This window comes from Phascolarctos cinereus, unplaced genomic scaffold (genome assembly GCF_003287225.1).
Source record: "Phascolarctos cinereus isolate Bilbo 61053 unplaced genomic scaffold, phaCin_HiC Scaffold_5;HRSCAF=322, whole genome shotgun sequence".
NCBI classification, from domain to species: domain Eukaryota; kingdom Metazoa; phylum Chordata; class Mammalia; order Diprotodontia; family Phascolarctidae; genus Phascolarctos; species Phascolarctos cinereus.
Window position 1 is genome coordinate 172,430,105 of NW_027555958.1, and position 13,697 is coordinate 172,443,801.

At 37.9% G+C, this 13,697-nt stretch overlaps 1 pseudogene; it reads right to left on the bottom strand.

The window, feature by feature from the left end:
* Positions 1–6,184: 6,184 nt before the first annotated feature.
* LOC110192064 (palmitoyltransferase ZDHHC9 pseudogene) lies at positions 6,185–7,301 on the bottom strand (annotated as a pseudogene).
* Positions 7,302–13,697: the final 6,396 nt, after the last annotated feature.

A 13,697-nucleotide genomic window follows, 5' to 3' on the forward strand; every position in this document is an offset into this window, starting at 1 on the left:
AGAGACAGGCAACCTAAATGGAGCATCAATATTCATGTCATTAAAAGAATGAGAGAAAAGCCTGTGTATGGCATGCCGGGCAAATTTTCTCTGGAGTATTGATGGAAAGTTACATACAAAATTTTCATGCCTTAAGAAGGTATGAATAAGTTGCTCAATGTACCAGTGGAAGGGGTATTTATATCAGTGAAATCTGTGAAAACATCCCATGATTTGTGTCAAATTGAATAAATGAGCACCAATTGTTATTAATTTAAATTACATGGAGGCACCCACAGACCTTACATTAACAATAACAGATTATCCATTTATATTTCATTCCAGTTACTAAGAATAAGCATCATGTCAGTCAGCTACTAAATATTTATTAAGTGCCTACTATGTGCCAGACACTATGCTAAAGGCTATGCAACTTAATTTTCCTAAGTATTTCACTAAACAGACAGATAAATTATTATTAACCTTATTTTAGTGGTGAGGAAACAGAATCAGAGACTTGCACAAGGTGGAACAGTTAGTACAATGTGGAACTATGAGTTGAACACAGGTCTCCAGATACTCATTCTAAGGCTCTTCTCACTGTTCACTCCTATTATAAGCCTTTGGGGAATATATTTATTTATTTATTTACTTTTAGTTTTCAATATTCACTTCAACAACATGTTGAGTTCCTAATTTTGTCCCCATCACTCCCCTCACCCCACCCCAAGACAGCATGCAATTTTACATAGGCTCTATATATACATTTATATTGAACGTATTTTCACGTTAGTCATGCTATAAAGAAGAATTACAACCAATGGGTGATACTACAAGAAGGAAAGAAAAAAGGAAAAAGAGAGTGAGCAAATAAAATGCTTTAATCTGCATTCAGACTCCATAGTTCTTTTGTTAGATGTAAACAGCATTTTCCATCATGAGTCCTTTGGAATTGTCTTGGATCCTTGCATTGCTAAGAAAAAAGAAATCTATCAAAGTTGCTCACACTGTGGCTGCTACTGGGTACGATATTCTTCTCATTCTGCTCACTTTCCTCAGCATCAGTTCATTAAAGTCTATATAGGTTTTTTCTCCCCGAAGTCTGCCTGCTTATCATTTCTTACAGTAAAATATTATTCCATTACATTCATATAGAACAACTTGTTCACCCATTTCTGAGCTGATGGGCATCCCCTCAATTTCCATTTGTTTTCCATCACAAAAAGAGATGCTATAAAATTTTTTGTACATGTTTGCCCTTTTCCCATTTTTATGATCCCTTTGGGATATAGCCTTAGAATTGTTATTGCTTGGTCAAATGGTATGCATAATTTTATAGCCCTTTGGGCATAGATCCAAATTGCTCTCCAGAATGGTTGGATCAGTTCACAACTCCAACAATTTTCCAATTTCCATTTTCTAATGTTCAAATTATCCCACATCTTCACCAGCACTTATTATTTTCCTGTTTTGTCATGTTATTCAATCTGATAAGTGTGGTGTGATACCTCAGAGTTGTTTTGATTTACATTTCTCTATTCAATAGTGATTTGGAACATTTTTTCATAAGACTATAGCTAGCTTTAATTTCTTCATCTCAAAACTGCCTGTTCATATCCTTTGATCATTTATCAACTGGGGAATGACTTGTGCTCTTATAAATTTGAGTTAATTCTCTATATATTTTAGAAATGAGGCCTTTATCAGAGACATTGATTGTAAAAATTCTTTCCCAATCTTCTAATTTCCTTCTAATCTTGGTTGCATTGTCTTTGTGCAAAAACTTTTCAATCTAATGTAATCAAAATTATCCATTTTGCATTTCATAGTGTTCTGTATTTCTTCTTTGTTCATAAATTCTTCCCTTCTCTATAATCTGGCAGGTAAACTATTCCTTGCTCTCCCAGTTTGCTGATAGTATTAACCTTTATATGTAAATCATGTACCTATTTTGACTTTATTTTGTTATACAGAGTAAGATGTTGGTCTATGCCTAATTTCTGCCACACTGTTTTCCAGTTTCCCCAGCAGTTTTTGTCAAATAGTGAGTTCTTTTCCCAGAAGCTTGAGTCTTCAGGTTTATCAAACAGTAGATTACTTTAGTCATTGACTACCATGTCTCATATGCCTAAGCTATTTCATTGATCCTCCACTCTAATTCTTAGCTAGGACCAAGCAGTTTTGATGATTGCTGCTTTATAATACAATTTAAGATCTAGTATGACTAGGCCACTATCCTTAGTATTTCTTTTCATTAGTTCCATTGATATTCTAGATCTTTTGTTCTTTCAGATGAATCTTATTTTTTCCATATCTATAAAATATTTTTGGTAGTTTGAATGGTACTGCACTGAATAAGTGAATTAACTTAGGTAGAATTGTTATTTTTATTATATTAGCTCAGCCTACCCACGAGCAACTGATGTTTTTCCAATTATTTAGATCTGACCTTATTGTGTGAAAAGTTTTGTGTAATTGTGTTCATCTGGTTTCATCTTGGCAGGTAGACTCACAAATATTTTATAAAGTCTACAGTAAATTTAAATGGAATTTCTCTTTCTATCTCTTGCTGTTGGGCTTTGTTAGTCATATGTAGAAATGCCAATAATTTATGTGGTTTTATTTTATAGCCTACAACTTTGCTAAAGTTGTTTATTATTTAAAATATATATTTTTAGTCAATTCTCTAGGATTCTCTAAGTATATAATCATATCATCTGCAAACAGTGATAGGTTTGTTTCTTCTTTGCATATTTTAATTCCTTCAATTTCTTTTTCTTCTCATTAGTAAAGTTAACATCTGTAGTATCATTTTGAACAACAGTGATAATGGACATCCTTGTTTAACCCCTGATTTCATTGGAAATGTTTCTAACATCCCCATTACATATAATGCTTGCTGATGGTTTTAGGTAAATGCTACTTATCAACTTAAGGAAGACTGCGTTTATTCCTATGCTCTCTAGTGTTTTTAATAGGAATGGATGCTGTATTTTGTCAAAAGGTTTTTTTTTATCTGTTGAGATAATCACATGATTTCTGACAGTTTTCTTGTTGATATGGTCAGTTATGCTGATAGTTTTCTTAATATTGAACCAGACTTACATTCTTGCTATAAATCCTACTTGATCATTATGTATTTTTCCTGTGATAAGTTGCTATAATCTTTCTGCTAATATTTTACTTAAAATTTTTGCATCTATATTCATTAGGGAAATTGGTCTATAATTTTCTTTCTCTGTTTTGGCTCTTCCCTGTTTAGGTATCAGCACAATATTTGTATCATAAAAAGAATTTTGGTAAGACTTCTTCTTCTCCTTTTTTCCCAAATAGTTTATATAGTATTGGGATTAATTTTTCTTTAAATATTTGACAGAATTCACTTGTAAATCCATCTGGCCCTGGATATTTTTCTCTCCTAGGGAGTTAATTGATGGCTTGTTTAATTTATTTTTTTTTCTGAAATTATTTTCTCTTCTGTTAATCTGGGCAATTCATATTTTTGTAAATATTCATCCATTTCACCAATACTGACAAATTTATTGGCATACAATCGGGCAAAATAGCTCCAAATTGTTGTTTTAACTTCCTCTTCCTTGGTAGTGAATTCACTCTTTTCACTTTTGATACTGGTAATTTGGTTTTCTTCCTTCTTTTCTTTAAAATCAAATTAACAAAAGGTTTATCTATTTTATTGTTGCTGGGTTTTTTTTCACAGAACCAGCTCTTAGTTTTATTAATTACTTCAATAGCTTTCTTGATTAAAATTTTATTAATCTTTCCTTTGCTTTTCAGTATTTCTAATTTGGTATTTAATTGGGGATTTTTAATTTGGTTTTTTTTGTAGCTTTTTTAGTTGCATTCCCAATTCACTGGTCTTTTTTTCTATTTTATTCCTGTAAACATTTAGAGATACAAAATTTTGCTAAGAATCACTTTCACTGCATCCCATAAGTTTTGGTATATTGTCTCATTATTGTCATTCTCTTGGATGAAGTTATTGATTATTTCTATGACTTGTTGTTTGACCCACTCATTCTTTAGGATTAGATTATTTAATTTCCAATTAATTTTTAGTCTATCTTTCCATGGCCCTTAATTATATATATCATTTTTATTGCATCATGATCTCAAAAGCATGCATTTAATATTTCTGCCTTTCAGCACTGAATTGTGAGGTTTTAATTCATGGTCAGTTTTTATGTAGGTGCCATGTACTACTGAGAAAAAAAGTATATTCCTTTATATCTCCATTCAATTTTCTCCAGAGGTCCACCATATCTACCTTTTCTAAACTTCTATTCACCTCCCTAACTTCTTTCTTCTTTATTTTTGGTTAGATTTATATAGTTCAGAAAGGGGGAAGTTGAGGTCTCCTAACTAGTGTAGTTTTCCTGTCTATTTCTCCCTGTAATGTCCTTAACTTTTCCTGTAAGAATATGGATGCTATACCACTTGGTGCATGTATGTTTAGTAATGATATTACTTCATTATCTATGGTGCCTTTTAGCAGGATGTAGTTTGCTTCCTTATCTCTTTTGATAAGATCTATTTTTGCTTTTGCTTTGTCTGAGATCAGGATTGAATTCCCTGCTTTTTTTTTATTTCAGCTGAAGCATAATATATTCTGCTGTAGGCTTTTAACTTTACCCTGCATGTATTCTTCTGTTTCAAATGTGTTTATTCTAAGCAACATATTGTAGGATTGTTTTTTTTTTGGAGGGAAAGGGGGCTTTTTTTTGTTTCTTTTTTGCATCAACACAGTTTAATCACCTTCAAACAGATAAAAAGCCCTGGTGACCCCTCTCCCCACTAAAGTCATCTCCACAGGACCCCAGTTTAAAAAGGGCATAGACTCTCTCAGAAACACAGTTGCATTTGATACACAAATCCTTATCCCTGAAGGACAACTGAGGGCTGGAGAAAACCACTCCCCCAAATGCTGGACGGGGTACCCAGTCCACCACTGGGGGGTGGGGAGTAGGAGTGAGGATCATCCTGGGCCTCTGCATTTACAGAGGCCAGCAGAAGTGCTATGAGAGTTAACTTTAAGGGAAAAGGGCTAAGGAAGGAAACACTGGCCAACGCTTGTGAGTTAACCGGCAGGAGGTTTCCCTTTCTCATCTGGCTCTGAAGCCATTCCTTTGTGCCTCAATTTATTCATTTGTGCACTGGAGACCACCGGAGGCCTCATGGACTGAACTTGATGTTGAGGGGAGGGAGTGAAGGGGTAGTATTTATGAACGCTTGCAAAACTCTTTGCAGAAAAGGAGGCACCAAAGTGCAGACTTTTTAGCTGTGGGTTACTGCTCCCAAATAGAGCAAGAGTCTGAATAGGATGTTAGAAAAGGGGAAAGAGATAGAGAGAAACAGATAAAGAAAGAGACAGACAGATAAAGAAAGAGACAAAGAAAACAGTGGGGCTGTAGCTATTGGTATCACACAATTTCTTACTGAGGATGGCACAGACATTACAAAGTTTTGGGTCGGGCTATGAAAACTGCAAATTGTTAACTCACTAACTATTCCTACTAACTTCTATCCAATTGAAAAAGAAGCAGGTCAGAGAGGTAGAGAATGGGGAGGTAGACTGAAGAAGGAAACTACATTAATAAATACAAGTGTCCAGAAGGATCCCACACCACAGGCATGAACTGGCATGGCAACAATAGCACTAAGACTTTGCCAGTCACAGCTCTGTCTCATCCAAATTCCTCTCTTCCAACTAGGGGGAAGAAATAGGGCTCAAATTGCTTCCATTTGGGCCCTTTGGGGATTCAATGGACAGAAGCCTGTAAGGCTATCTCTGGTCTAGGGACAAGTAAAGGGATGTCAACAACTCTCCCTACTTCCCTTAACACAGCCAGAGAAGGGACCCAAAGGGAATTCGAGGCCAACGCCCTTGAAACCCAAGTTTCAAGCTACTATATGTGATGGACATCACTCTGCTACTTCCTAGAGTCCAGAAAAAATATCTTGTGTAGAAAATATTCCAATCTTGAATTAAGTGAGCAGAGAACAAAAAAAATTGTCAAAAGGGTTGGCTCACTTGCCCTCTGTCTCAAAGTTATCTTCTCCCCTTCAATCACTCTCTGCTCTCATTAAAGAAAAACACAGCTCTCTCTCTCTCTCTCTCTCTCTCTCTCTCTCTCTCTCTCTCTCTCTCTCTCTCTCTCTCTCTCTCTCTCTCTCCTGTGCAGAGAAGCTACTTCTCAGCTCCAGAGGCCTCCTGGGAAGTCCCTCGGGACCCTGGACCCTGCTGGGCCAGAAAGCTGGACTGCATCTCCTCGGGAGCACAGGCTTTTAGGGGCAGCTCATTAGAGCTCAATGGCTCTGTAGAGACCACTAGGCTCTGTGGAAATGGGCTGCTGCTGGCCTCTTGAGTGCTTAAGGGTTGAATTCCACTTTCTTCCAGTGGCAATATGCCCCATCGATTCAGCACACTGGGAAGCAAGGGGCCACACAGTACCTCACAGCAGTTCTTTAGGAAGTTGCCATGACTGCATGGATTCTGCACTTGATTCTTCCCTGTTCAGGAATCTTCAATATCTTCATTGGTTGTCTGGTTGAGGGCCACGAGGAACATATGGAATCCTGTCAACCCCACAAGAGACCAGAGGGTGAAGAAGCAGATGAGTACTTCCAGCACAGTTCGAGGAGTTTCTTTTAATGTCTCCAGGGAGCCAATTTTCAAGGACTTGAGGGCTACGTAGACTATGTTGAAGGTGAAGACATAGATGGTGAGGAGGGAGAGAGAAAGGATGAAGAGGTAGAAGTAGCAGTAGGTCCTCTTGCCAACACAGTTTCTGACCCAGGGACAATGATGGTCAAAGAGCTCCACACAGTTGTCACAGATGCTGCAGTGGGAGTCTGGGGGGGCCTGAAGATCTTGCATATATAACAATACTTTAATTTCACAATCTGGTTGTTGATCTGGAAATTCTTGATTTGAGGGGGTGGACGCTGACCCTGTGGCACCATGCCATTGGTTGCCTCTATCTCCATTTCAATTAAAGCGGCTTTATGTGGCAGGGTCTGGGGAATCACACCGGGGTCACTGAAGCTTGTCAGCAGCTAGTAACCATGGAAAAGAGGAAAAGGGCAGCTGCAAAGACAAGGATGGCAGGAGAGAGCTGAAAGGCCAAGTAGAGGCACTGAAACACAAAGAAGAGTGTGCCGGACCCCAGGATGAGGAATAGAGTCAAGTAGAAAATCCCCTTCTGCCGGGCCGTCATGACACGTCCATCGCAGCAGATGGTGTTCCTGCCTGGGAGCTTCTCCCACTTCCCAGTCACCTTTTTCCTCACCACCATCAGAGACATGGCTGCACTACACCTCCTAAACTTTCCTTCAGTCACAAGAGAAATGTGATTTGGGTCAAGCCCAGGCTTAGAACCACAGCTGTGGTGGCACTGGTGGCTGCTGCTTCTGTCAAGCCAGACATCACCAAAAATCTGACTTTCAATCCTGGCGACCTGTACTGCGGTGGGAAAAGTGGCATTCTCCTCCTGGGAGGGAGCCTAGGATATTTTTTTTTAAATCCATTTACTGCCTACTTTTTTTTTGGGGGGGTGGAGAGTTCATCCTATTCACATTCTCAGTTATGATTATTAAGTTTCTTTCTCTACATCCTCTACCCACCATTTAAGCTTTTCTTTCTCCTTTCCCTCTTTCCCTACTCACTAGACTTTTGCTTTTGACCACTGCATCCCTCAAGCTGCCCTCCTTTCTATCACTCCCCCCTTTTCTTTCCCTTTTCTCTTACTATTCCTTCCCTCTTTTCTACCCCTCTTCCTTTTCTTTCCCTTTTCCACTACTACTCCTTAATAGTGCAAGTTAGATTTATTTCCTCCTTGATCTAAATCTGATGAGAGTGAAAGTTCAAACAATGGTCATCTCCCTTCCTTCTTTCCCTCTACAGTAATATACAGAGGCTTTGAGCCTCTTCAAGTGATGAAATTTACCCTTTTCGGCTTCTTCCTTTCCTCTTTGCTCATTACAATCCCTTTTCACCACTTAATTGGGTTTTTTATCCTCACATCAAAGTCAATTTAAACCCACTCTCTCTGTCTATGAATATCTATTCTAAATGTCATAATAGAGATACAGTTCTCAAATGTTATAAGTATCATCTTCCCATGTCGGAATGTAAACAGTTTCCCCTTATTTTTTTCTTCTCCTAGATCAAATTTTCCTTTGAGCTCTGGTCTTTTCATCAGGAAAGTCTGGAAGTCCCCCCATTTTATTAAATGTCTATTTCCTCACCTGAAAGATTATGCTCAATTTTTCTGGGTAGTTGATCCTTGGTTGTAATCTAAGCTCCTTTGCCTTCATCATCCATCATACTATGATATTCTAAGCCTTCCAATCTCTTAATGTAGAAGCCGCAAGGTCCTGCACTATGCTAACTGTGCTTCTACAATATTTGAATTGTTTCTTTCTGTCTGCTTATATTATTTTCTCTTTGACCTGATAATTCTGAAATTTGGCTACAATACCCCTTGGTGTTTTCAATTTGGGGTCTCTTTCAGGATGTGATTGGTAGATTCTTTCAATGACTATTTTAGCCTCTGATTCTAGGATCTCAGGGCAGTTTTCCTTGATGATTTCTTGAAAGACGCTGTCCAGGCTCTTTCTGTTTTTTGATCATGGCTTTCAGGTAAACCAATAATTCTTAAATTATTTTTCCTGGATCTCTTTTCTAGATCAGTTTTTTTCTTTTTTCTCCATGTAAACTACCTAGTTTACATTTTCTTCCTTTTTTCCATTTTTTTATTTTGTTTGACTGATTCTTGATGTCTTACAGAGTCATTAGCTTCCACTTGTCCAATTCTAATTTATAAAGAATTATTTTCTTCAGTTAGCTTTTGTACCTCCTTTTCCATTTGGCCAATTTTACTTTTTAAGGAGTTGTTTTCTTCATTGTACATTTTTGTTTCGTTTTGTCAATTGTATCTTTAAAGGAATTGTTCGATTTTTCTTCCACCTCTCTTATTTGACTTTTAAAATCCTTCTTGAGCTTTTCAAGAAGGCTTTTTGGACTTGAGACAAGTCTATGTTCCCTTTTGAAGCTTCATATGTGGGTATATTGACAATGTTGTCCTCTCCTGAATTTGTGATTTCAGCTACCCTGTCACCAAGATACTTCTCTATGGTCATTGTTTGTCTTTGTTACTTCTTGCTCCTGTTATTTGTCTTTTTTCCTGGCTTTTAAAGTTCATCTCTGCTTCTGAAGCATAGGGGGCACTGTCCCAGACTTCTTGTCTTGGGGTCTAGGGGCCTGGTTACTTAGTTTTTGTGCTGGAGCCTCAGGTGTTGGTAGCTGGAGGCTGAAGGGGTCTAGTAGTTTACTTGGTGCTTAGCTGGAGCTGGTGGTGGTGGCTGGTGTGTGCTTGGTGTTGGTGCTTGCCTGCTCCACCACTCCATGGCTCAGGATCTCCTTTTGGTTTGCTAAAGTAGGCTTGCAGCTAGCTTGCACCCTGTACTGGTCCCCTTCAGCCACAGCAAGTGGGACCTTTCCTGTTAATCTCCATAGCCTCCCAAGCTAAAAGACTGATGCACCTGGTCTTTCTGCTGGCTCCACTATTTCAGGATTTCCTGGGACAATATTCTCTGGGTTTTTCAAGGTCAATAAGGGAGAGCGAAAGAGACTTACTGTTTACTCTGCTATCTTGGCTCCTGGAAGTAAAAATAGGTGACTTTCAAACATTCAGTCTGTCGGCTGATAGCTCCAGGCACAGCCACTGTTGCTGCTGCCACTGCTGCTGCTGCTGATTTAGTCACTTCCAAGGCCTGCTCCTGATTTGCTGGGGCTAGAGCTGTATTGGCATGCCCTACACTATACTGTGCTTCTCTCTTACCCAGTTCTGAGACAATCCTCTCCTGCTGATCTTTTAAGTTGTCTCTGCTATCTGTGGGCTCAGAAATCTGGAAATCACCACTGCTGCCACTGATTTGGACCCCTGAGGCCTGCTCTAGCTTTGCTTTGATGGATTTTGCTACTCTCTTAGCCTGGTGCACAGACCCTTCCTGTCTTGGGCTGGAAATCTGTCTCAGTTTGTTTCTTTGTGTGTTGTGCAGCTCTAAAATTTGTTCAGTCACTTTTTAAAGGTATTTGAGGGGATTTAGGGGAGAACTCGGGTGAGTCCCTGCTTTCACTGGGCAACATATTTCATAGCCCATCTGATTAATACATTGGAATGTTTATTGTCCAGAGTATCAGTTGGTTTATCCTCTACACTCCCCCTCCATTTCTAGGGGAAAAAAAGGCCTACCTCTTTTTTTTGGCCTGTGAGGTGATGTCCCCCCGCCATAGCCTTAGTCAAAAGTTGTACATGGGCTGTATTTTCATGGCAGGAACAAACCCCCCAAAAAATTAATACTTCCTAGTCCTAAACTTGCTACCTCTTTCCCTAGTTTCTTCTTATTATCACTGCTGATACTCTTTCCATACTGTGATGCTCTCACCCATCTTTCCTCTAGAAAGGTCAATTTCCCCAATTTTTCTTTTCCTGTTGAAAGGCCCATTTTTCCCATTTTCCCATTCCCATTTTCTCATTCCCCTTCCCCTAGTTTTTGAGTCACAACCCAGGCTGGCAATTCTGGAGTTTTACATTGCCTTGGTTATAGAGAAATATGAGACTTTCCCTGATAAAAATGAGTACAAGGTATTCTAGTCACATTTCTACAAACCTGTTTTTCCTCTGGGAGGGGGGTAAATTTAAGCTCATTATTTCTAAAAGTTATCTCTTTTTAATCTACAAATGTTTTAAATAGGCAAGTTTCTGCTTTGGGAATTTGGTGTTGGGCCCCACTTGCTGAAGAGTCAGGTCCCTTCCCTTTGATGCTATATCTAATTTCCCATCAATGGGATGTTCTGCTTTCACTACGATTAATTGAAGAATTATAACAAAATAGATAGACTTTCTTCAACTATTACCAATATTTGATTCTTTTAACATCTCTCTCTGTAACCCTAGTATGTTTGTTTAAATTTGTTTATTCAAAAAGATTTAAGAAAGGGGGGGAAACAGTTAAAAGGACAGGCCTGTTTAAAATGGGAAACTGAAAATTAAACTCTGAAGCTTGGAGCTCTTTTCTTTCCTCAGTATTTAAGCTTCCTTATTATCCTGATTATCAGCTACAAGCACTAATTATAAAGACCTTACACTACATACAATTTTTATTTCACTTTTGTCTTGAGTCATTCTCCATTTTCAGTCACTTTTTCTATGCAAACTCCTTTCTAGTTGTACCTTTACTAATAGAATGAGGATTCTTAATATGTAAAGATAAAAAATATTTATGTTGACATCAACTTACACTGCATTTCAAACAATTGGGTGTAAATATTAATGTTAAAGGACAATTTATGATGACCTCAAAATCACTTGCTTACTCTTATACTCTGATCTGTTGGGTTACCAGAGGGATGGAAATAATTAGAGAATCCTAATGCTACATATGAATTAATGAATTAATCAATTGATCAATCAATCAATGAGACTTTATTAAGCAATATTCTATGTCAAGCTCTGTTAGGTACTCAGGAGGGAAGAGAAAGGAAACAAGTATTTATTAAGCTCTCCTATGTGCCAGGCACTATGCTAAACACTTTATAAAATGGAAACAGTTTTTGATGTTAAAAAGCTTTCATTATTTTGGTAGAGGCAATAACTACGTATATAAGCATATACAAAATACATGCAGTCTAAATCCAAAGGAGCTGGGAGGGCAAGAAGGACATTCTATCATTTGGGGAGATAATGAAGGGCCGAAAGGAGGACTTATATTTTAAAAGAGTACATATAATGCTCTATGGTATGCTAATCAATTATTATGGAATACATTCCAGGAAAAGAGAATGAACATCACAGTTTAAAACTGAGACAGAGAAATTTGTTAGATTTCAGTCCTTCATGTAGCATTGAGTTCTGTCCTATCAGAAGTGAATTCTTTCACCACAGAATAATACTTGGTTTCTTCTGAACTCCCAAATGCTTAAAGATGTTTTCCTCCCTTAGGCAAAAGTTGTACATGGGCTATGTTTTCATGAGGAGACCCTGCCCTCTCCCCTCCCACACACACACCAAAAAAAAAAAAAAAGAGCACTACCTGGTCCTAAACTTGCTTCCCAGTTCCCCAATTTTTTTCTTCTTTAACTCTGCTGACTCTCCTTCCACGTTCTGATTTTTTAACCTATCTATTTGTCCTATAGAAAGCCTTGGAGCTTTTTAAAATTTCCCCTCTCTTTCTGTAACAGAAAATAGTATTTTTATTATGAGTCCACAGTTGTTTCTTAGGTGTATTACTTCTAATATATACAGGCAAACTTGGAAAAGTTTAAAATATAAAACTAAAAGGAACCCTTTTCACTGACTCACCCTTATCACTGGAAGTCTGTTCCTTCAAACTTTTCCAGGTTACAACGGAGATAAAGTTCTCAAGTTTCTAAAAAAGGCAAGACTAGGTTTGCTCAGATTCTAGCCATCTCATGCATTCTTGGAACCTGCTTCAAAGTGTACTCTAAGTTTGGGGTCTCTTCTTCAGAAATGCAGTTCCAAAATTCTTTCTTTAGGCTTTAGACACACATTTTCATTTGCCTAATGATTTCATTCCATTGCAGGCTTGGTAGTATCAATGTTTCCTGACCTTTGGAATTCCTACTTTACTCATGAATGATTCCTCTCATTCCAACAGTCTGCCAGAATCCATAAGACTAAGCAAAGTATATTTCATGTCAGGGGAAAAAAAATGTCCTTATATTTAGAGTTACACAAAAATGGAACTGAATGACCAGGAATATTGTGGGTTTCACCTTCTTATGAGTTTTCTAGCATTGGCTAGATGAGCTCTTGTATATGGATGCTATAGCATGACTTCCTTTGGATTATTGCTTGGCCTATCTGACCACAGAGTTGCCTTGGTACTTTCAAATTGTTCAATTCTGGATACTATGGCTGCTTCTATTCCAGTAAGTGTAGTCTGACTTTCTTATGTCTCACTTAAGGGTTAGATTGAAATATAATTCCAACATAGGCTTTGAGGCCTCGTGATCAAAGAGTCTTGATGTTAGAACACATCTCTCCCTAGAGTAGCCTATCTTTTAACCATTCTTTTTAAGGACCAAAAATGTACTTCTCCCTCCTTTGAAAACTATGCCTAGATCTTATTGGACTTCTTTTCCTGTTTCCAGTATGAATATCCTTAATTTTTCACAAATTTGACAAATTGCATATTCTGTATTTATTCCTTTCTCAACTTGTTTTAAATATTTCACCCACTTCCCCAGGTTAAGGTAATATGATGGAAATAGTTTTGGACTGAACAAAAGGATTTCAGTTCTAGTTGTGTGGCTATGAATAAGTTATCTAACCTCTTACATCTTCATCATAATCTATAAAATTGGAATATTCTAACATTGAGACAATTTTCAAGGTACTAGACCAAAGCAGATAGAGGGGTCAAAAACAGCTGACTGCTGCACTAGACTGAGGGAACAAGTCACAATTCTTTTTTAAAAAATCCAATTTGATGATGGGAAATTTGAACTGAGGGGAAGGGGATAACAAAGAAACTTCTATCATTCATGACAGGAGGTGCCTGCATGCTTTACTGCTGACAGGAGTCCCTCTAACAGATTGCAAATAATTGCCAAAGTGTTTTATATAACAGACTCTTCTCCAAATACCCTCTATCATGTGCCAGCTCTTAATTTT